Source organism: Apostichopus japonicus, chromosome 15 (assembly GCF_037975245.1).
Source record: "Apostichopus japonicus isolate 1M-3 chromosome 15, ASM3797524v1, whole genome shotgun sequence".
Lineage (NCBI taxonomy): Eukaryota > Metazoa > Echinodermata > Holothuroidea > Aspidochirotida > Stichopodidae > Apostichopus > Apostichopus japonicus.
This window is the reverse complement of record NC_092575.1, coordinates 18,216,926-18,239,840: the sequence shown is the minus strand read 5'-3', so window position 1 is coordinate 18,239,840 and position 22,915 is coordinate 18,216,926. Positions and strand designations below refer to the sequence as shown.

Here is a 22,915-nt window from a genome sequence, read left to right as displayed (position 1 = left end):
GTTAAAGCCCAATGAAGTAAGTCACATTATTTATCCTTGTTAAGTGGGGAATGATGTTCCAAGGTATTAGAATGTGTTTATTCTATTCATTGCTTATTGAAGTGTCACTGTTATTGTGGGGGTTTGTATCCTGACCTAGGCAACTTTGGCTCTAGCCTAGGAGATATGTCAATAATACTTAGTAATATGTGTTACAAGATTATGCAATCAGGGATCACTTTAGAGAGGAGAATTGTGTCTTGGGGTATGGCATGATATTTCAGATACAGAGATTATGTTCTAGAATAATCCTGGCCATTGAAGCTGCCCTAGGGGTTGAGATAGTATGCATATAGTAAGTGTTGTATTAGAGCAGTTAGTGGGGGCATTATAGAATTAGGAGCCTTGTGAGTATTTAGGACTTGGTGGTGGGTTTATGTAATTATTTATGTTATTATGTGTTATGCGTTTTCAATATCCCAAAGGGAAATTCACATCTGCAGGAAGATTCACTGTGGTTAGGGTTCGTCTTACAAATACCCTCGGGATAATTCCAGAGCATGTATTTAGACAAAATACTAGTTAACGTATTTTGTACCCTGCAGTTCTCGACAATCATCAGCAGCGGAGCAAGAGAGACAATGGGTGCTGGCCTAAAGAGAAAGTGGCCCAAGAGACGGGAGTTAGTGAAACAGTGACAGCGACCTGAAGCTTACCGAACTTTTGGATTGAAATTGTCATTTGAAGACGTGAAAAGAGATCAAGTTTCTTAATTTCTAGAATTTCCTAATGCTATAATTCAATCATTCCCTAATTTGTGATTTATATGAAGGGTGTAATTTCATGAAGGGGTGTTTCAGTCGGTAATTGTATCACTATATTTTTCTGTTTTATACACCCACATGTCCGAGTTCTATATGAACGGGTGTTTCAGTCGGTAATTGTATCACTATATTTTTCTGTTCTATACACCCACATGTCCGAGTTCTATATGAACGGGTGTTTCAGTCGGTAATTGTATCAATATATTTTTCTGTTCTATACACCCACATGTCAGAGTTCTTTATGGAGTCAAGTACCTAGCTGTTATCCTCGCCTAAATTAACAAAGTTTGCATCATTCCCGTGTTGGTCAGGGGAACAGTGACACTTTAACCTTCGGAAAATTCCACTCTCCTCAACTCTGTTGTACTCCATCGCCTTCGGTAAGACTGAATATTACTAAGTGATATTCCATCACGGTTAGGGATACTTCTTTCCGGGGGTGGGGCGGGGATGGCGGAGACAAAAAATTTAACAACTGCACTCATTCAATACAAAAACTTGGCATCAATTCCATATAAGTTAGGTAACATTCTCGCTTGTGAACTACCATAAATAGAACATTTTAACCAAATTTAAACGTCCCTGAATTATGCTTGACACTCCTGCTAAACGCGCTCGGGTTTATTTAGCAGCGAGGTAAATCTTTGTACGCAAGACAGACTCATTGGTTAGTTTTGAAATTCATTCCAACTTTCTTCGCACATGACCATATCTGTGACCCGCTCGCAAACAATAGTCCTACAACCCATTGTCTCCAGCATACTGCTACCAATAATTTTATACAATGCGAGCATCATATCCATCTTGTACTCTCAACGTACCAAACCCAAAAGGAAGAAACTTGAAAATGTACCTGGCTCTTCCTACTTCTGTACGGCTTTATGAGACTGAACGACCCTTTGACCTAGCATCTTGATCTCTGCTAACAGTCTCTTCACGGAATCCTCTGATTTTACTACGCTGTCCTTCAACGTCTAAGCAGAAAGAAGATGGATTAATAATCAATAATGCAAATATGGATTATTATACAACACCTAATTGTAGTCTGGTCATTTGATTGGTCAATTGCTCGTTGATTGCATGCAAAATCCGCTCTATTCCACTCTATGAAATAGAACCATGAGTTATACTTTTTTGGTAGCACTTTTTCAATGGTAAGAGAGCAGAGAAACCTGTCTGTTCAAAACAATCGGTTGCATGAGTGCATTTTACCCATCTTAATATAATATGGTGTATAAAACAAATAATGAATGGTTTCCATTCGTGCAATGTGCAAATATTTCATTCACTGAAAGATGTAATTTGTTCCATTCAACTCTGCTGCGCCCCGTTGAATGGAACATTCCATCTTTCAACTCATGAAATATTTGCACTATTGCACTCATAACCATTCAATATTTGTATAATAATCAATCATGCAAATATGGATTAATAATCAATCACGCAAAGATGGATTAGTAATCAATCACGCAAAGATGCATTAATAATCATCGTTGCTTACAGATTTCTCTTTTGTTATACAACCCACGGGGGAAATGAATTCCACCCCACCAAGATGGGGAATATTTTCACTTTCGTTAAATGACGTGTTAAGTTTTTCCCCATAAGGTCTGTTCATACCACCGTCTCTTATGCTATTGTCGCGTTACAGAGCAGACGTCACTTACTCTCTTCGTTGGGATCTGGGTAGGAGTTGAAATTTAAGCCCCAATGAATGAGCTGGAGCTTGTGGATTAAACACCAAATGTTTCATCCCCTACAGCAGTGGGTAGTTTCACTCAACATTCTATTAAAACGAAATGTAGTGTAAGCAATGAAACTTGAAATTTTCAACATGTTACATGATGTTGCATGTTAGTCGCAATTTAACCTTGCATCTCATGATATCAAACACTAACATGTTAGGACAGCCCTTGAACAAAGCAATTAAACATACATTAAACTAATGAAACTATACTCAAATTGACAGTTGAATGATCCATTAATTAATAGTTTTGTCATCTCACCTTCATTCTGCCATGGATTGCTTCATTAGTCATCTTAATTCCTTGCATACCTTGAAGGTAGCCATCTTTATCAATCATATCTCTCCTGAAACTTGCCTAATAAACTCCCATGTTATGGGATCTTAGCATCTATTAAGATTAAAACATAAGACAAGATGGCAATCTATGGTACTCATCTCTTTTATGATGGAATGGATCTACAATGAACTTTGACCTTGACCCTAAACAACTGCATAAGTTTTAATTTAAAATTTGTCTCATTATAGTCAACATATTTGTGGTTTAATGACTTTTTCCAACATGCTGACAAGCAGAAAATGGCTACACATTCTGGGTATTTGACCTTTCACCTATGACATTTAGACAATCACCAAAGATCAAGTTTACAGTACATGGTCAGGCACCTACCCACCAAGTTTGAACCTGATCAGACTAACAGTCTAGGACACACTCTTTTGCACAATTGAGACCAATTTTAACTTTAACTCAATTGACCCGTTAACTACAAGCCTAAATCTGTCTTGTTTTAAACTTTGTCTCTTCATTCTCTACATATAATGTGGTTTAATGCCTTTGTCCAACAAGTTGGCATGCAGAAAATGGCTAAAAACTAATTTTTAGATTTCTTGACCTTCAACCTCTTTGACGTCATCAATCACGCAGGCATGAGTTAACATGGTCAGGCTCCCACCCACCAAGCTTGAACTCGACAGGACTTGGGGTCTAGGAGGAGTTTGCGACATACTTAATTTTGCTCACTCACTCACGCACACAGACACGCACACGCATACCCACACTTAATACCTTATGGGGAACACCTTGTGAGGAACAGCAATGAGCGTGAGGATACCTTAGGGGTAACGGTGAGGATGAAGATACCTTGTGAGGAACAATGGTGGCTAGCATACACATTAGTGTTTTAATTATTCCTTAATTAATTGGACAGTTAATTAAATAAATGACACTTTTAAGGATCGTGTTGTATTGTGTGGTGTTGTTTAATCCTGATTTGCTGTAGCTCAACTGAATATACAAGAAAGGGTTTTAAGCTGTTCCATGAACAAAACATATGATGATTGTGGTGTAAACAAAAACTAATTAAGTTCAAGGTTACACTACATCTCTTGCTTTATAATACGGATCGGGGAATGAAAACCATAAGAATCTAAACAAATAAAGGTATAAAAGTTAGGAGCTACCAGGTAAGCTAGGATATATTGATCCCTTCAAGTAAATGAGATTAACCTTTACTGTGTAGCCTGGAAGGAGATTACCTAATTACTATCACTGTATATTGTTGAATCATGTTTCTTGTGTTATTGTTACCATTTGCATTCTAGGACCTAAATATTATTTGAGTACCAGTGTAGCTTGTGGGGTACAGAACTTAAATGTGATATCAATGCACCTTAATGCATCCTTGTTGCAGCCTAAAGTAGATGCCTTCATTGCTATTAGAAGCCAACAATAACTTCGACAGTTGCTGTATACTGGATAATGAAAATTCACCAATTGATGCTGGCCATGTTGTATGAGTGCCAGGATACCTTGTGGCGTACAGAAAGTGAAATAAAACTTCAATTTGCAATTTGGCTCAAAAGAACTAAATCCTTCTACCTAGCAAACAATGGAAATTTCTTGATATGAATTCATCTAATTGACAGTAGTAATCTGTACAGTAAATTTATTAATTTCATTGTAGGACAGAAGATTATATGGGTACAAGTGTAGCTTGTGAGGTACAAAATTAAAATGTGATATAAGTATACCTTAATGCATCTAAGTGGCAGCCTAAAGTAGATGCCTTTGTTTCTATTAGAAGTTATAAACAATAACTTTGACCTTGGTTTTATACTGGAATATGAAAATTCACCTATTGATGCTGTATTCTGGTCATGTTGTATGAGTGCCAGGATACCTTGTGGGGTACAGACAGTTAAATTTAATTAAAATTTGTCTCTCAAGAACTTAACAAGAACTAAATCCTTCTACCTATCAAACAATGGTTGTTTCTTGATATGAATTCATCGATTGACAGTGGTTATCTGTACAGTAAAATTTTTATTCGCATTGTAGGATTTAAGATTATATGAGTACAAGTGTACCTTGTGGGGTACAGAACTTAAATGTAATATAAATATACCTTAATGCATCTAAATGGCAGCCTAAAGTAGATGTCTCCATTGCTATGAGTAGCCAACAATATTTTTTACAGTGCTTTATATGCTGGATAATAAATATTAACTTGTTGATACTGTACTCTGGTTATGTGGTATGAGTGCCAGGATACCTTGTGGGGTACAGAGAGTTAAATTATATTAATATTTGTCTCTCAAGAACTAATAACAAAACCTTTATCCTTCTACCTAGCAAACAATGGAAATTCTTCAATATCAATTCAAAGAATTTACCATGGTTATCTGTACAGTAAAACTTTTATTCGCATTGTAGGACTAAAGATTATATGAGTACAAGTGTAGCTTGTGGGGTACAGAACTTAAATGTAATATAAATATACCTTAATTCATCTAAATGGCAACCTAAAGTAGATGCCTTCATTGCTATGAGTAGCCAACAATAATTTTTACAGTGCTTTATATACTGGATAATAAATATGAACTTGCTGATACTGTACTCTGGTCATGTGGTATGAGTGCCAGGATACCTCGTGGGGTACAGACAGTTAAATTACAATTTGTCGTACAGTACTCTGGTCATGTGGTATGAGTGCCAATATACCTTGTGGGGTACAGACAGTTAAATTACAATTTGTCTCTCAAGAACTAAACAAGAACTAAATCCTTCTACCTACAGTAGCAAACAATGGATATTCCTTGATATGAATTCAGCAAATTGACAGCGATAATCTATACAGAAAAATACTTATCATTCGCATTGTAGGACCTAATATTATATGAGTACCAGTGTAGCTTGTGGGGTACAGAACTTAAAAGTGATATAAATACACCTTAATGCATCTAAGTGGCAGCTAGAATAGATACCTCCATTGAGAAGCCAAACGATAACTTTGACCCTGGTTTAATACTGTAATATGAAAATTCACCTATTGATGCTGTATTCTGGTCATGTGGTATGAGTACCAGGATACCTTGTGGGGTACAGACAGTTAAATTTAATTAAAATTTGTCTCTCAAGAACTTAACAAGAACTAAATCCTTCTACCTAGCAAACAATGGATATTCCTTGATATGAATTCATCAATTGACCGTGGTAATCTGTACAGCAAAATTTTTATTCGCATTGTAGGACTTAAGATTATATGAGTACAAGTGTAGCTTGTGGGGTACAGAACTTAAATGTAATATAAACATACCTTATGCATCTAAATGGCAACCTAAAGTAGATGCCTTCATTGCTATAAGTAGCCAACAATATTTTTTACAGTGCTTTATATACTGGTAATAAATATTAACTTGTTGATTTTGTACTCTGGTCATGTTGTATGAGTGCCAGGATACCTTGTGGGGTACAGACAGTTATATTAAATTAAAATTTGTCTCTCAAGAACTTAACAAGAGCTAAATCCTTCTACCTAGCCAAAAATATACCTTAATGCATCTATGCAGGCAGTCTAAAGTAGATGTCTTCAGTGCTATGAATAGCCAACAATAACTTTGACAATGCTTTATATACTGGATAATAAAAATTCACCTATTGATGCTGTATTCTGGTCATGTGGTATGAGTGCCAGGATACCTTGTGGGGTACAGACAGTTAAATTACAATTACAATATGTCTCTCAAGAACTTAATTAGAAATAAATCCATCTACCTAGCAAACAATGCAAACTCTTTAATATAAATATATCTAATTGACAGCGATAATCTGTACAGAATAAAACTTATCATTCGCATTGTAGGACCTAATATTATGAGTACCAGTGTAGCTTGTGGGGTACAGAACTTAAATGTGATATAAATATACCTTAATGCATCTAAGTGGCAGCTAGAGTAGATGCCTCCATTGCTATTAGAAGCCAAACAATAACTTTGACCCTGGTTTTATACTGGAATATGAAAATTCACCTATTGATGCTGTGTTCTGGTCATGCTGTATGAGTGCCAGGATACCTTGTGGGGTACAGACAGTTATATTAAATTAAAATTTGTCTCTCAAGAACGTAACAAGAGCTAAATCCTTCTACCTAGCCAAAAATATACCTTAATGCATCTTTGCAGGCAGCCTTGAGTAGATGCCTTCAGTGCTATGAGTAGCCAACAATAACTTTGACAGTGCTTTATATACCGGATAATAAATATTAACTTGTTGATACTGTACTCTGGTCATGTGGTATGAGTGCTAGGATACCTTGTGGGGTACAGACAGTTAAATTACAATTTGTCTCTCAAGAACTTAACAAGAATTAAATCCTTCTACCTAACAAACAATGGAATTCCTTCAATATGGATTCAAAGAATTTACCATGGATATCTGTATAGTAAATTGATAATTTGCATCATAGGACTTAAGATTATATGAGTACCAGTGTAGCTTGTGGGGTACAGAACTTTGACGTGATATAAATATACCTTAATGCATCTAAGTGGCAGCCTAAAGTAGATGCCTTCATTGCTATTAGAAGCCAACAATAACTTTGACCTTGGTTTTATACTGGAATATGAAAATTCACGAATTGATACTGTATTCTGGTAATGTGGTAAGAGTACCAGGATAACTTGTGGGGTACAGACAGTTAAATTAAATTAATGGTTGTCTCTCAAGAACTTAACAAGAACTAAATCCTTCTACCTAGCAAACAATGGATATTCCTTGATATGAATTCATTGATTGACCGTGGTTATCTGTACAGTAAAATTTTTATTCGCATTGTAGGACTTAAGATTATATGAGTACAAGTGTAGCTTGTGGGGTACAGAACTTAAATGTAATATCAACATGTTCATCTAAATGGCAGCCTAAAGTAGATTTGCCTTCATTGCTATGAGTAGCCAACAATATTTTTTACAGTGCTTGATATACTGGATAATAAATATTAACTTGTTGATTTTGTACTCTGGTCATGTTGTATGAGTGCCAGGATACCTTGTGGGGTACAGACATTGAAATTAAATTACAATATATCTCTCAAGAACTTAATAAGAACTAAATCCATCTACCTAGCAAACAATGAAAATTCTTCAATATAAATTCATCTAATTGACAGCGATAATCTATACAAAAAAATACTTATCATTCGCATTGTAGGATCTAACATTATATGAGTACCAGTGTAGCTTGTGGGGTACAAAACTTAAATGCCATATAAATATACCTTAAAAACAATGCAACTAATGGCAGCCTAAAGTAGATGCCTTCATTGCTATGAGTAGCCAACAATATTTTTTACAGTGCTTGATATACTGGATAATAAATATTAACTTGTTGATTTTGTACTCTGGTCATGTTGTATGAGTGCCAGGATACCTTGTGGGGTACAGAAATTGAAATTAAATTACAATATATCTCTCAAGAACTTAATAAGAACTAAATCCATCTACCTAGCAAACAATGGAAATTCTTCAATATAAATTCATCTAATTGACAGCGATAATCTATACAAAAAAATACTTATCATTCGCATTGTAGGACCTAACATTATATGAGTACCAGTGTAGCTTGTGGGGTACAAAACTTAAATGTCATATAAATATACCTTAAAAACAATGCAACTAAGTGGCAGCCTAAGGTATACGCCTTCATTGCTATGAGTAGCCAACAATATTTTTTACAGTGCTTGATATACTGGATAATAAATATTAACTTGTTGATTTTGTACTCTGGTCATGTTGTATGAGTGCCAGGATACCTTGTGGGGTACAGACAGTTAAATTACAATTTGTCGTACTGTACTCTGGTCATGTGGTATGAGTGCCAGGATACCTTGTGGGGTACAGACAGTTAAATTACAATTTGTCGTACTGTACTCTGGTAATGTGGTATGATTACCAGGATACCTTGTGGGGTACAGACATTTAAATTACAATTTGTTGTACTATACTCTGGTCATGTGGTATGAGTGCCAGGATACCTTGTGGGGTACAGACAGTTAAATTACAATTTGTCGTACTGTACTCTGGTCATGTGGTATGAGTGCTAGGATACCTTGTGGGGTACAGACAGTTAAATTACAATTTGTCTCTCAAGAACTTAATAAGAACTAAATCCATCTACCTAGCAAACAATGAAAATTCTTCAATATAAATTCAACTAATTGACAGCGATAATCTATACAAAAAAATACTTATCATTCGCATTGTAGGACCTAACATTATATGAGTACCAGTGTAGCTTGTGGGGTACAAAACTTAAATGTCATATATATACCTTAAAAACAATGCAACTAATGGCAGCCTAAAGTAGATGCCTTCATTGCTATGAGTAGCCAACAATATTTTTTACAGTGCTTGATATACTGGATAATAAATATTAACTTGTTGATTTTGTACTCTGCAGTCATGTTGTATGAGTGCCAGGATACCTTGTGGGGTACAGACATTGAAATTAAATTACAATATGTCTCTCAAGAACTTAATAAGAACTAAATCCATCTACCTAGCAAACAATGAAAATTCTTCAGTATAAATTCATCTAATTGACAGCGATAATCTATACAAAAAAATACTTATCATTCGCATTGTAGGATCTAACATTATATGAGTACCAGTGTAGCTTGTGGGGTACAAAACTTAAATGCCATATAAATATACCTTAAAAACAATGCAACTAATGGCAGCCTAAAGTAGATGCCTTCATTGCTATGAGTAGCCAACAATATTTTTTACAGTGCTTGATATACTGGATAATAAATATTAACTTGTTGATTTTGTACTCTGGTCATGTTGTATGAGTGCCAGGATACCTTGTGGGGTACAGAAATTGAAATTAAATTACAATATATCTCTCAAGAACTTAATAAGAACTAAATCCATCTACCTAGCAAACAATGGAAATTCTTCAATATAAATTCATCTAATTGACAGCGATAATCTATACAAAAAAATACTTATCATTCGCATTGTAGGACCTAACATTATATGAGTACCAGTGTAGCTTGTGGGGTACAAAACTTAAATGTCATATAAATATACCTTAAAAACAATGCAACTAAGTGGCAGCCTAAGGTATACGCCTTCATTGCTATGAGTAGCCAACAATATTTTTTACAGTGCTTGATATACTGGATAATAAATATTAACTTGTTGATTTTGTACTCTGGTCATGTTGTATGAGTGCCAGGATACCTTGTGGGGTACAGACAGTTAAATTACAATTTGTCGTACTGTACTCTGGTCATGTGGTATGAGTGCCAGGATACCTTGTGGGATACAGACAGTTAAATTACAATTTGTCGTACTGTACTCTGGTAATGTGGTATGATTACCAGGATACCTTGTGGGGTACAGACATTTAAATTACAATTTGTTGTACTATACTCTGGTCATGTGGTATGAGTGCCAGGATACCTTGTGGGGTACAGACAGTTAAATTACAATTTGTCGTACTGTACTCTGGTCATGTGGTATGAGTGCTAGGATACCTTGTGGGGTACAGACAGTTCAATTACAATTTGTCTCTCAAGAACTTAATAAGAACTAAATCCATCTACCTAGCAAACAATGAAAATTCTTCAATATAAATTCAACTAATTGACAGCGATAATCTATACAAAAAAATACTTATCATTCGCATTGTAGGACCTAACATTATATGAGTACCAGTGTAGCTTGTGGGGTACAAAACTTAAATGTCATATATATACCTTAAAAACAATGCAACTAATGGCAGCCTAAAGTAGATGCCTTCATTGCTATGAGTAGCCAACAATATTTTTTACAGTGCTTGATATACTGGATAATAAATATTAACTTGTTGATTTTGTACTCTGGTCATGTTGTATGAGTGCCAGGATACCTTGTGGGGTACAGAAATTGAAATTAAATTACAATATGTCTCTCAAGAACTTAATAAGAAATAAATCCATCTACCTAGCAAACAATGAAAATTCTTCAATATAAATTCATCTAATTGACAGCGATAATCTATACAAAAAAATACTTATCATTCGCATTGTAGGACCTAACATTATATGAGTACCAGTGTAGCTTGTGGGGTACAAAACTTAAATGTCATATAAATATACCTTAAAAACAATGCAACTAAGTGGCAGCCTAAGGTATACGCCTTCATTGCTATGAGTAGCCAACAATATTTTTTACAGTGCTTGATATACTGGATAATAAATATTAACTTGTTGATTTTGTACTCTGGTCATGTTGTATGAGTGCCAGGATACCTTGTGGGGTACAGACAGTTAAATTACAATTTGTCGTACTGTACTCTGGTCATGTGGTATGAGTGCCAGGATACCTTGTGGGATACAGACAGTTAAATTACAATTTGTCGTACTGTACTCTGGTAATGTGGTATGATTACCAGGATACCTTGTGGGGTACAGACATTTAAATTACAATTTGTTGTACTATACTCTGGTCATGTGGTATGAGTGCCAGGATACCTTGTGGGGTACAGACAGTTAAATTACAATTTGTCGTACTGTACTCTGGTCATGTGGTATGAGTGCTAGGATACCTTGTGGGGTACAGACAGTTCAATTACAATTTGTCTCTCAAGAACTTAATAAGAACTAAATCCATCTACCTAGCAAACAATGAAAATTCTTCAATATAAATTCAACTAATTGACAGCGATAATCTATACAAAAAAATACTTATCATTCGCATTGTAGGACCTAACATTATATGAGTACCAGTGTAGCTTGTGGGGTACAAAACTTAAATGTCATATATATACCTTAAAAACAATGCAACTAATGGCAGCCTAAAGTAGATGCCTTCATTGCTATGAGTAGCCAACAATATTTTTTACAGTGCTTGATATACTGGATAATAAATATTAACTTGTTGATTTTGTACTCTGGTCATGTTGTATGAGTGCCAGGATACCTTGTGGGGTACAGACATTGAAATTAAATTACAATATGTCTCTCAAGAACTTAATAAGAACTAAATCCATCTACCTAGCAAACAATGGAAATTCTTCAATATAAATTCATCTAATTGACAGCGATAATCTATACAGAAAAATACTTATCATTCGCATTGTAGGACCTAACATTATATGAGTACCAGTGTAGCTTGTGGGGTACAAAACTTAAATGTCATATAAATATACCTTAAAAACAATGCAACTAAATGGCAGCCTAAAGTAGATGCCTTCATTGCTATGAGTAGCCAACAATAGTTTTGGCAGTGCTTTATATACAGGATAATGAAAATTCCCATACTGATGCTGTATTCTGGTCATGTGGTATGAGTGCCAGGATACCTTGTGGGGTACAGACAGTTAAATTACAATTACAATATGTCTCTCAAGAACTTAATTAGAAATAAATCCATCTACCTAGCAAACAATGCAAACTCTTCAATATAAATATATCTAATTGACAGCGATAATCTGTACAGAATAAAACTTATCATTCGCATTGTAGGACCTAACATTATATGAGTACCAGTGTAGCTTGTGGGGTACAAAACTTAAATGTCATATAAATATACCTTAAAAACAATGCAACTAATGGCAGCCTAAAGTAGATGCCTTCATTGCTATGAGTAGCCAACAATATTTTTTACAGTGCTTGATATACTGGATAATAAATATTAACTTGTTGATACTGTACTCTGGTCATGTTGTATGAGTGCCAGGATACCTTGTGGGGTACAGACACTGAAATTAAATTACAATATGTCTCTCAAGAACTTAATAAGAACTAAATCCATCTACCTAGCAAACAATGGAAATTCTTCAATATAAATTCATCTAATTGACAGCGATAATCGATACAAAAAAATACTTATCATTCGCATTGTAGGACCTAACATTACAGTATATGAGTACCAGTGTAGCTTTTGGGGTACAAAACTTAAATGTCATATAAATATACCTTAAAAACAATGCAACTAAATGGCAGCCTAAAGTAGATGCCTTCATTGCTATGAGCAGCCAACAATAGTTTTTACAGTGCTTGATATACTGGAAAATGAATATTAACTTGTTGATTTTGTACTCTGGTAATGTTGTATGAGTGCCAGGATACCTTGTGGGGTACAGACAGTTAAATTACAATTTGTCGTACTGTACTCTGGTCATGTGGTATGAGTGCCAGGATACCTTGTGGGGTACAGACAGTTAAATTACAATTTGTTGTACTATACTCTGGTCATGTGGTATGAGTGCCAGGATACCTTGTGGGGTACAGACAGTTAAATTACAATTTGTCGTACTGTATTCTGGTCATGTGGTATGAGTGCCAGGATACCTTGTGGGGTACCGACAGTTAAATTACAATTAGTCTCTCAAGAACTTAATAAGAACTAAATCCATCTACCTAGCAAACAATGAAAATTCTTCAATATAACTTCATCTAATTGACAGCGATAATCTATACAAAAAAATACTTATCATTCGCATTGTAGGACCTAACATTATATGAGTACCAGTGTAGCTTGTGGGGTACAAAACTTAAATGTCATATATATACCTTAAAAACAATGCAACTAATGGCAGCCTAAAGTAGATGCCTTCATTGCTATGAGTAGCCAACAATATTTTTTACAGTGCTTGATATACTGGATAATAAATATTAACTTGTTGATACTGTACTCTGGTCATGTTGTATGAGTGCCAGGATACCTTGTGGGGTACAGACATTGAAATTAAATTACAATATGTGTCTCAAGAACTTAATAAGAACTAAATCCATCTACCTAGCAAACAATGGAAATTCTTCAATATAAATTCATCTAATTGACAGCGATAATCTATACAAAAAAATACTTATCATTCGCATTGTAGGACCTAACATTACAGTATATGAGTACCAGTGTAGCTTTTGGGGTACAAAACTTAAATGCCATATAAATATACCTTAAAAACAATGCAACTAATGGCAGCCTAAAGTAGATGCCTTCATTGCTATGAGTAGCCAACAATATTTTTTACAGTGCTTGATATACTGGATAATAAATATTAACTTGTTGATTTTGTACTCTGGTCATGTTGTATGAGTACCAGGATACCTTGTGGGGTACAGACATTTAAATTACAATTTGTTGTACTGTACTCTGGTCATGTGGTATGAGTGCCAGGATACCTTGTGGGGTACAGACAGTTAAATTACAATTTGTCGTACTGTACTCTGGTCATGTGGTATGAGTGCCAGGATACCTTGTGGGGTACAGACAGTTAAATTACAATTTGTTGTACTATACTCTGGTCATGTGGTATGAGTGCCAGGATACCTTGTGGGGTACAGACATTGAAATTAAATTACAATATGTCTCTCAAGAACTTAATAAGAACTAAATCCATCTACCTAGCAAACAATGAAAATTCTTCAATATAAATTCATCTAATTGACAGCGATAATCTATACAAAAAAATACTTATCATTCGCATTGTAGGATCTAACATTATATGAGTACCAGTGTAGCTTGTGGGGTACAAAACTTAAATGCCATATAAATATACCTTAAAAACAATGCAACTAATGGCAGCCTAAAGTAGATGCCTTCATTGCTATGAGTAGCCAACAATAGTTTTGGCAGTGCTTTATATACAGGATAATGAAAATTCCCATACTGATGCTGTATTCTGGTCATGTGGTATGAGTGCCAGGATACCTTGTGGGGTACAGACAGTTAAATTACAATTACAATATGTCTCTCAAGAACTTAATTAGAAATAAATCCATCTACCTAGCAAACAATGCAAACTCTTCAATATAAATATATCTAATTGACAGCGATAATCTGTACAGAATAAAACTTATCATTCGCATTGTAGGACCTAACATTATATGAGTACCAGTGTAGCTTGTGGGGTACAAAACTTAAATGTCATATAAATATACCTTAAAAACAATGCAACTAATGGCAGCCTAAAGTAGATGCCTTCATTGCTATGAGTAGCCAACAATATTTTTTACAGTGCTTGATATACTGGATAATAAATATTAACATGTTGATTTTGTACTCTGGTCATGTTGTATGAGTGCCAGGATACCTTGTGGGATACAGACATTGAAATTAAATTACAATATGTCTCTCAAGAACTTAATAAGAACTAAATCCATCTACCTAGCAAACAATGGAAATTCTTCAATATAAATTCGTCTAATTGACAGCGATAATCTATACAAAAAAATACTTATCATTCGCATTGTAGGACCTAACATTACAGTATATGAGTACCAGTGTAGCTTTTGGGGTACAAAACTTAAATGTCATATAAATATACCTTAAAAACAATGCAACTAAATGGCAGCCTAAAGTAGATGCCTTCATTGCTATGAGCAGCCAACAATAGTTTTTACAGTGCTTGATATACTGGATAATGAATATTAACTTGTTGATTTTGTACTCTGGTCATGTTGTATGAGTGCCAGGATACCTTGTGGGGTACAGACAGTTAAATTACAATTTGTCGTACTGTACTCTGGTCATGTGGTATGAGTGCCAGGATACCTTGTGGGGTACAGACAGTTAAATTACAATTTGTTGTACTATACTCTGGTCATGTGGTATGAGTGCCAGGATACCTTGTGGGGTACAGACAGTTAAATTACAATTTGTCGTACTGTACTCTGGTCATGTGGTATGAGTGCTAGGATACCTTGTGGGGTACAGACAGTTAAATTACAATTTGTCTCTCAAGAAATTAATAAGAACTAAATCCATCTACCTAGCAAACAATGCAAACTCTTCAATATAAATATATCTAATTGACAGCGATAATCTGTACAGAATAAAACTGATCATTCGCATTGTAGGACCTAACATTATATGAGTACCAGTGTAGCTTGTGGGGTACAAAACTTAAATGTCATATAAATATACCTTAAAAACAATGCAACTAATGGCAGCCTAAAGTAGATGCCTTCATTGCTATGAGTAGCCAACAATATTTTTTACAGTGCTTGATATACTGGATAATAAATATTAACATGTTGATACTGTACTCTGGTCATGTTGTATGAGTGCCAGGATACCTTGTGGGGTACAGACATTGAAATTAAATTACAATATGTCTCTCAAGAACTTAATAAGAACTAAATCCATCTACCTAGCAAACAATGGAAATTCTTCAATATAAATTCATCTAATTGACAGCGATAATCTATACAAAAAAATACTTATCATTCGCATTGTAGGACCTAACATTACAGTATATGAGTACCAGTGTAGCTTTTGGGGTACAAAACTTAAATGTCATATAAATATACCTTAAAAACAATGCAACTAAATGGCAGCCTAAAGTAGATGCCTTCATTGCTATGAGCAGCCAACAATAGTTTTTACAGTGCTTGATATACTGGATAATGAATATTAACTTGTTGATTTTGTACTCTGGTCATGTGGTATGAGTGCCAGGATACCTTGTGGGGTACAGACAGTTAAATTACAATTTGTTGTACTATACTCTGGTCATGTGGTATGAGTGCCAGGATACCTTGTGGGGTACAGACAGTTAAATTACAATTTGTTGTACTGTACTCTGGTCATGTGGTATGAGTGCTAGGATACCTTGTGGGGTACAGACAGTTCAATTACAATTTGTCTCTCAAGAACTTAATAAGAACTAAATCCATCAACCTAGCAAACAATGAAAATTCTTCAATATAAATTCATCTAATTGACAGCGATAATCTATACAAAAAAATACTTATCATTCGCATTGTAGGACCTAACATTATATGAGTACCAGTGTAGCTTGTGGGGTACAAAACTTAAATGTCATATATATACCTTAAAAACAATGCAACTAATGGCAGCCTAAAGTAGATGCCTTCATTGCTATGAGTAGCCAACAATATTTTTTACAGTGCTTGATATACTGGATAATAAATATTAACTTCTTGATACTGTACTCTGGTCATGTTGTATGAGTTAGGATACCTTGTGGGGTACAGACATTGAAATTAAATTACAATATGTCTCTCAAGAACTTAATAAGAACTAAATCCATCTACCTAGCAAACAATGGAAATTCTTCAATATAAATTCATCTAAGTGACAGCGATAATCTATACAAAAAAATACTTATCATTCGCATTGTAGGACCTAACATTATATGAGTACCAGTGTAGCTTGTGGGGTACAAAACTTAAATGCCATATAAATATACCTTAAAAACAATGCAACTAAATGGCAGCCTAAAGTAGATGCCTTCATTGCTATGAGTAGCCAACAATATTTTTTACAGTGCTTGATATACTGGATAATAAATATTAACTTGTTGATTTTGTACTCTGGTCATGTTGTATGAGTGCCAGGATACCTTGTGGGGTACAGACAGTTAAATTACAATTTGTCGTACTGTACTCTGGTCATGTGGTATGAGTGCCAGGATACCTTGTGGGGTACAGACAGTTAAATTACAATTTGTTGTACTATACTCTGGTCATGTGGTATGAGTGCCAGGATACCTTGTGGGGTACAGACAGTTAAATTACAATTTGTCGTACTGTACTCTGGTCATGTGGTATGAGTGCTAGGATACCTTGTGGGGTACAGAGAGTTCAATTACAATTTGTCTCTCAAGAACTTAATAAGAACTAAATCCATCTACCTAGCAAACAATGAAAATTCTTCAATATAAATATATCTAATTGACAGCGATAATCTATACAAAAAAATACTTATCATTCGCATTGTAGGACCTAACATTATATGAGTACCAGTGTAGCTTGTGGGGTACAAAACTTAAATGTCATATATATACCTTAAAAACAATGCAACTAAATGGCAGCCTAAAGTAGATGCCTTCATTGCTATGAGTAGCCAACAATATTTTTTACAGTGCTTGATATACTGGATAATAAATATTAACTTGTTGATTTTGTACTCTGGTCATGTTGTATGAGTGCCAGGATACCTTGTGGGGTACAGACAGTTAAATTACAATTTGTCGTACTGTACTCTGGTCATGTGGTATGAGTGCCAGGATACCTTGTGGGGTACAGACAGTTAAATTACAATTTGTCGTACTGTACTCTGGTCATGTGGTATGAGTGCCAGGATACCTTGTGGGGTACAGACAGTTAAATTACAATTTGTCGTACTGTACTCTGGTCATGTGGTATGAGTACCAGGATACCTTGTGGGGTACAGACAGTTAAATTACAATTTGTCGTACTGTACTCTGGTCATGTGGTATGAGTACCAGGATACCTTGTGGGGTACAGACATTTAAATTACAATTTGTTGTACTATACTCTGGTCATGTGGTATGAGTGCCAGGATACCTTGTGGGGTACAGACAGTTAAATTACAATTTGTCGTACTGTACTCTGGTCATGTGGTATGAGTGCTAGGATACCTTGTGGGGTACAGACAGTTAAATTACAATTTGTCTCTCAAGAACTTAATAAGAACTAAATCCATCTACCTAGCAAACAATGAAAATTCTTCAATATAAATATATCTAATTGACAGCGATAATCTATACAAAAAAATACTTATCATTCGCATTGTAGGACCTAACATTATATGAGTACCAGTGTAGCTTGTGGGGTACAAAACTTAAATGTCATATATATACCTTAAAAACAATGCAACTAAATGGCAGCCTAAAGTAGATGCCTTCATTGCTATGAGTAGCCAACAATATTTTTTACAGTGCTTGATATACTGGATAATAAATATTAACTTGTTGATTTTGTACTCTGGTCATGTTGTATGAGTGCCAGGATACCTTGTGGGGTACAGACAGTTAAATTACAATTTGTTGTACTGTACTCTGGTCATGTGGTATGAGTGCCAGGATACCTTGTGGGGTACAGACAGTTAAATTACAATTTGTCGTACTGTACTCTGGTCATGTGGTATGAGTACCAGGATACCTTGTGGGGTACAGACATTTAAATTACAATTTGTTGTACTGTACTCTGGTCATGTGGTATGAGTGCCAGGATACCTTGTGGGGTACAGACAGTTAAATTACAATTTGTCGTACTGTACTCTGGTCATGTGGTATGAGTGCCAGGATACCTTGTGGGGTACAGACAGTTAAATTACAATTTGTTGTACTATACTCTGGTCATGTGGTATGAGTGCCAGGATACCTTGTGGGGTACAGACAGTTAAATTACAATTTGTCATACTGTACTCTGGTCATGTGGTATGAGTGCTAGGATACCTTGTGGGGCACAGACAGTTCAATTACAATTTGTCTCTCAAGAACTTAATAAGAACTAAATCCATCTACCTAGCAAACAATGAAAATTCTTCAATATAAATTCATCTAATTGACAGCGATAATCTATACAAAAAACTACTTATCATTCGCATTGTAGGACCTAACATTATATGAGTACCAGTGTAGCTTGTGGGGTACAAAACTTAAATGTCATATATATACCTTAAAAACAATGCAACTAATGGCAGCCTAAAGTAGATGCCTTCATTGTTATGAGTAGCCAACAATATTTTTTACAGTGCTTGATATACTGGATAATAAATATTAACTTGTTGATACTGTACTCTGGTCATGTTGTATGAGTGCCAGGATACCTTGTGGGGTACAGACATTGAAATTAAATTACAATATGTGTCTCAAGAACTTAATAAGAACTAAATCCATCTACCTAGCAAACAATGGAAATTCTTCAATATAAATTCATCTAATTGACAGCGATAATCTATACAAAAAAATACTTATCATTCGCATTGTAGGACCTAACATTATATGAGTACCAGTGTAGCTTGTGGGGTACAAAACTTAAATGCCATATAAATATACCTTAAAAACAATGCAACTAAATGGCAGCCTAAAGTAGATGCCTTCATTGCTATGAGTAGCCAACAATATTTTTTACAGTGCTTGATATACTGGATAATAAATATTAACTTGTTGATTTTGTACTATGGTCATGTTGTATGAGTGCCAGGATACCTTGTGGGGTACAGACAGTTAAATTACAATTTGTCGTACTGTACTCTGGTCATGTGGTATGAGTGCCAGGATACCTTGTGGGGTACAGACAGTTAAATTACAATTTGTCTTACTGTACTCTGGTCATGTGGTATGAGTACCAGGATACCTTGTGGGGTACAGACAGTTAAATTACAATTTGTTGTACTATACTCTGGTCATGTGGTATGAGTGCCAGGATACCTTGTGGGGTACAGACAGTTAAATTACAATTTGTCGTACTGTACTCTGGTCATGTGGTATGAGTGCTAGGATACCTTGTGGGGTACAGACAGTTCAATAACAATTTGTCTCTCAAGAACTTAATAAGAACTAAATCCATCTACCTAGCAAACAATGAAAATTCTTCAATATAAATTCAACTAATTGACAGCGATAATCTATACAAAAAAATACTTATCATTCGCATTGTAGGACCTAACATTATATGAGTACCAGTGTAGCTTGTGGGGTACAAAACTTAAATGTCATATATATACCTTAAAAACAATGCAACTAAATGGCAGCCTAAAGTAGATGCCTTCATTGCTATGAGTAGCCAACAATATTTTTTACAGTGCTTGATATACTGGATAATAAATATTAACTTGTTGATTTTGTACTCTGGTCATGTTGTATGAGTGCCAGGATACCTTGTGGGGTACAGACAGTTAAATTACAATTTGTCGTACTGTACTCTGGTCATGTGGTATGAGTGCCAGGATACCTTGTGGGGTACAGACAGTTCAATTACAATTTGTCGTACTGTACTCTGGTCATGTGGTATGAGTACCAGGATACCTTGTGGGGTACAGACATTTAAATTACAATTTGTTGTACTATACTCTGGTCATGTGGTATGAGTGCCAGGATACCTTGTGGGGTACAGACAGTTAAATTACAATTTGTCGTACTGTACTCTGGTCATGTGGTATGAGTGCTAGGATACATTGTGGGGTACAGACAGTTAAATTACAATTTGTCTCTCAAGAACTTAATAAGAACTAAATCCATCTACCTAGCAAACAATGAAAATTCTTCAATATAAATTCAACTAATTGACAGCGATAATCTATACAAAAAAATACTTATCATTCGCATTGTAGGACCTAACATTATATGAGTACCAGTGTAGCTTGTGGGGTACAAAACTTAAATGTCATATATATACCTTAAAAACAATGCAACTAATGGCAGCCTAAAGTAGAAGCCTTCATTGCTATGAGTAGCCAACAATATTTTTTACAGTGCTTGATATACTGGATAATAAATATTAACTTGTTGATTTTGTACTCTGGTCATGTTGTATGAGTGCCAGGATACCTTGTGGGGTACAGACATTGAAATTAAATTACAATATGTCTCTCAAGAACTTAATAAGAACTAAATCCATCTACCTAGCAAACAATGGAAATTCTTCAATATAAATTCATCTAATTGACAGCGATAATCTATACAAAAAAATACTTATCATTCGCATTGTAGGACCTAACATTATATATGACAGCGATAATCTATACAAAAAAATACTTATCATTCGCATTGTAGGACCTAACATTATATGAGTACCAGTGTAGCTTGTGGGGTACAAAACTTAAATGTCATATATATACCTTAAAAACAATGCAACTAAATGGCAGCCTAAAGTAGATGCCTTCATTGCTATGAGTAGCCAACAATATTTTTTACAGTGCTTGATATACTGGATAATAAATATTAACTTGTTGATTTTGTACTCTGGTCATGTTGTATGAGTGCCAGGATACCTTGTGGGGTACAGACAGTTAAATTACAATTTGTTGTACTGTACTCTGGTCATGTGGTATGAGTGCCAGGATACCTTGTGGGGTACAGACAGTTCAATTACAATTTGTCGTACTGTACTCTGGTAATGTGGTATGAGTACCAGGATACCTTGTGGGGTACAGACATTTAAATTACAATTTGTTGTACTATACTCTGGTCATGTGGTATGAGTGCCAGGATACCTTGTGGGGTACAGACAGTTAAATTACAATTTGTCGTACTGTACTCTGGTCATGTGGTATGAGTGCTAGGATACCTTGTGGGGTACAGACAGTTAAATTACAATTTGTCTCTCAAGAACTTAATAAGAACTAAATCCATCTACCTAGCAAACAATGAAAATTCTTCAATATAAATTCAACTAGTTGACAGCGATAATCTATACAAAAAAATACTTATCATTCGCATTGTAGGACCTAACATTATATGAGTACCAGTGTAGCTTGTGGGGTACAAAACTTAAATGTCATATAAATACCTTAAAAACAATGCAACTAATGGCAGCCTAAAGTAGATGCCTTCATTGCTATGAGTAGCCAACAATATTTTTTACAGTGCTTGATATACTGGATAATAAATATTAACTTGTTGATTTTGTACTCTGGTCACGTTGTATGAGTGCCAGGATACCTTGTGGGGTACAGACATTGAAATTAAATTACAATATGTGTCTCAAGAACTTAATAAGAACTAAATCCATCTACCTAGCAAACAATGGAAATTCTTCAATATAAATTCATCTAATTGACAGCGATAATCTATACAAAAAAATACTTATCATTCGCATTGTAGGACCTAACATTATATGAGTACCAGTGTAGCTTGTGGGGTACAAAACTTAAATGTCATATAAATATACCTTAAAAACAATGCAACTAAATGGCAGCCTGAAGTAGATGCCTTCATTGCTATGAGTAGCCAACAATATTTTTTACAGTGCTTGATATACTGGATAATAAATATTAACTTGTTGATTTTGTACTCTGGTCATGTTGTATGAGTGCCAGGATACCTTGTGGGGTACAGACAGTTAAATTACAAATTGTCGTACTGTACTCTGGTCATGTGGTATGAGTGCCAGGATACCTTGTGGGGTACAGACATTGAAATTAAATTACAATATGTCTCTCAAGAACTTAATAAGAACTAAATCCATCTACCTAGCAAATAATGAAAATTCTTCAATATAAATTCATCTAATTGACAGCGATAATCTATACAAAAAAATACTTATCATTCGCATTGTAGGACCTAACATTATATGAGTACCAGTGTAGCTTGTGGGGTACA

At 35.0% G+C, this 22,915-nt stretch overlaps 2 long non-coding RNA genes across 2 annotated transcripts in view; one reads left to right on the top strand and one right to left on the bottom strand.

Annotated features, from left to right (window-relative positions):
- LOC139981201 (uncharacterized) overlaps window positions 1-1,022 on the top strand; it is a 1,541-nt gene extending 519 nt beyond the window's left edge. The window contains exons 1-2 of the long non-coding RNA XR_011797813.1: window positions 1-16; window positions 585-1,022. The exon at window positions 1-16 is cut by the window's left edge and continues 519 nt beyond it. This is a non-coding gene — a long non-coding RNA (uncharacterized lncRNA). The remainder of the gene's footprint in view (window positions 17-584) is intronic.
- A 14,844-nt stretch (window positions 1,023-15,866) lies between these two features.
- On the bottom strand, window positions 15,867-21,941 carry LOC139981681 (uncharacterized). The gene is made up of 3 exons (XR_011797914.1): window positions 21,371-21,941; window positions 20,167-21,307; window positions 15,867-16,500 (listed from the first exon to the last, which is right to left on the bottom strand). It is a non-coding gene; the product is annotated as an uncharacterized lncRNA (long non-coding RNA).
- Between the last annotated feature and the right edge of the window lie 974 nt (window positions 21,942-22,915).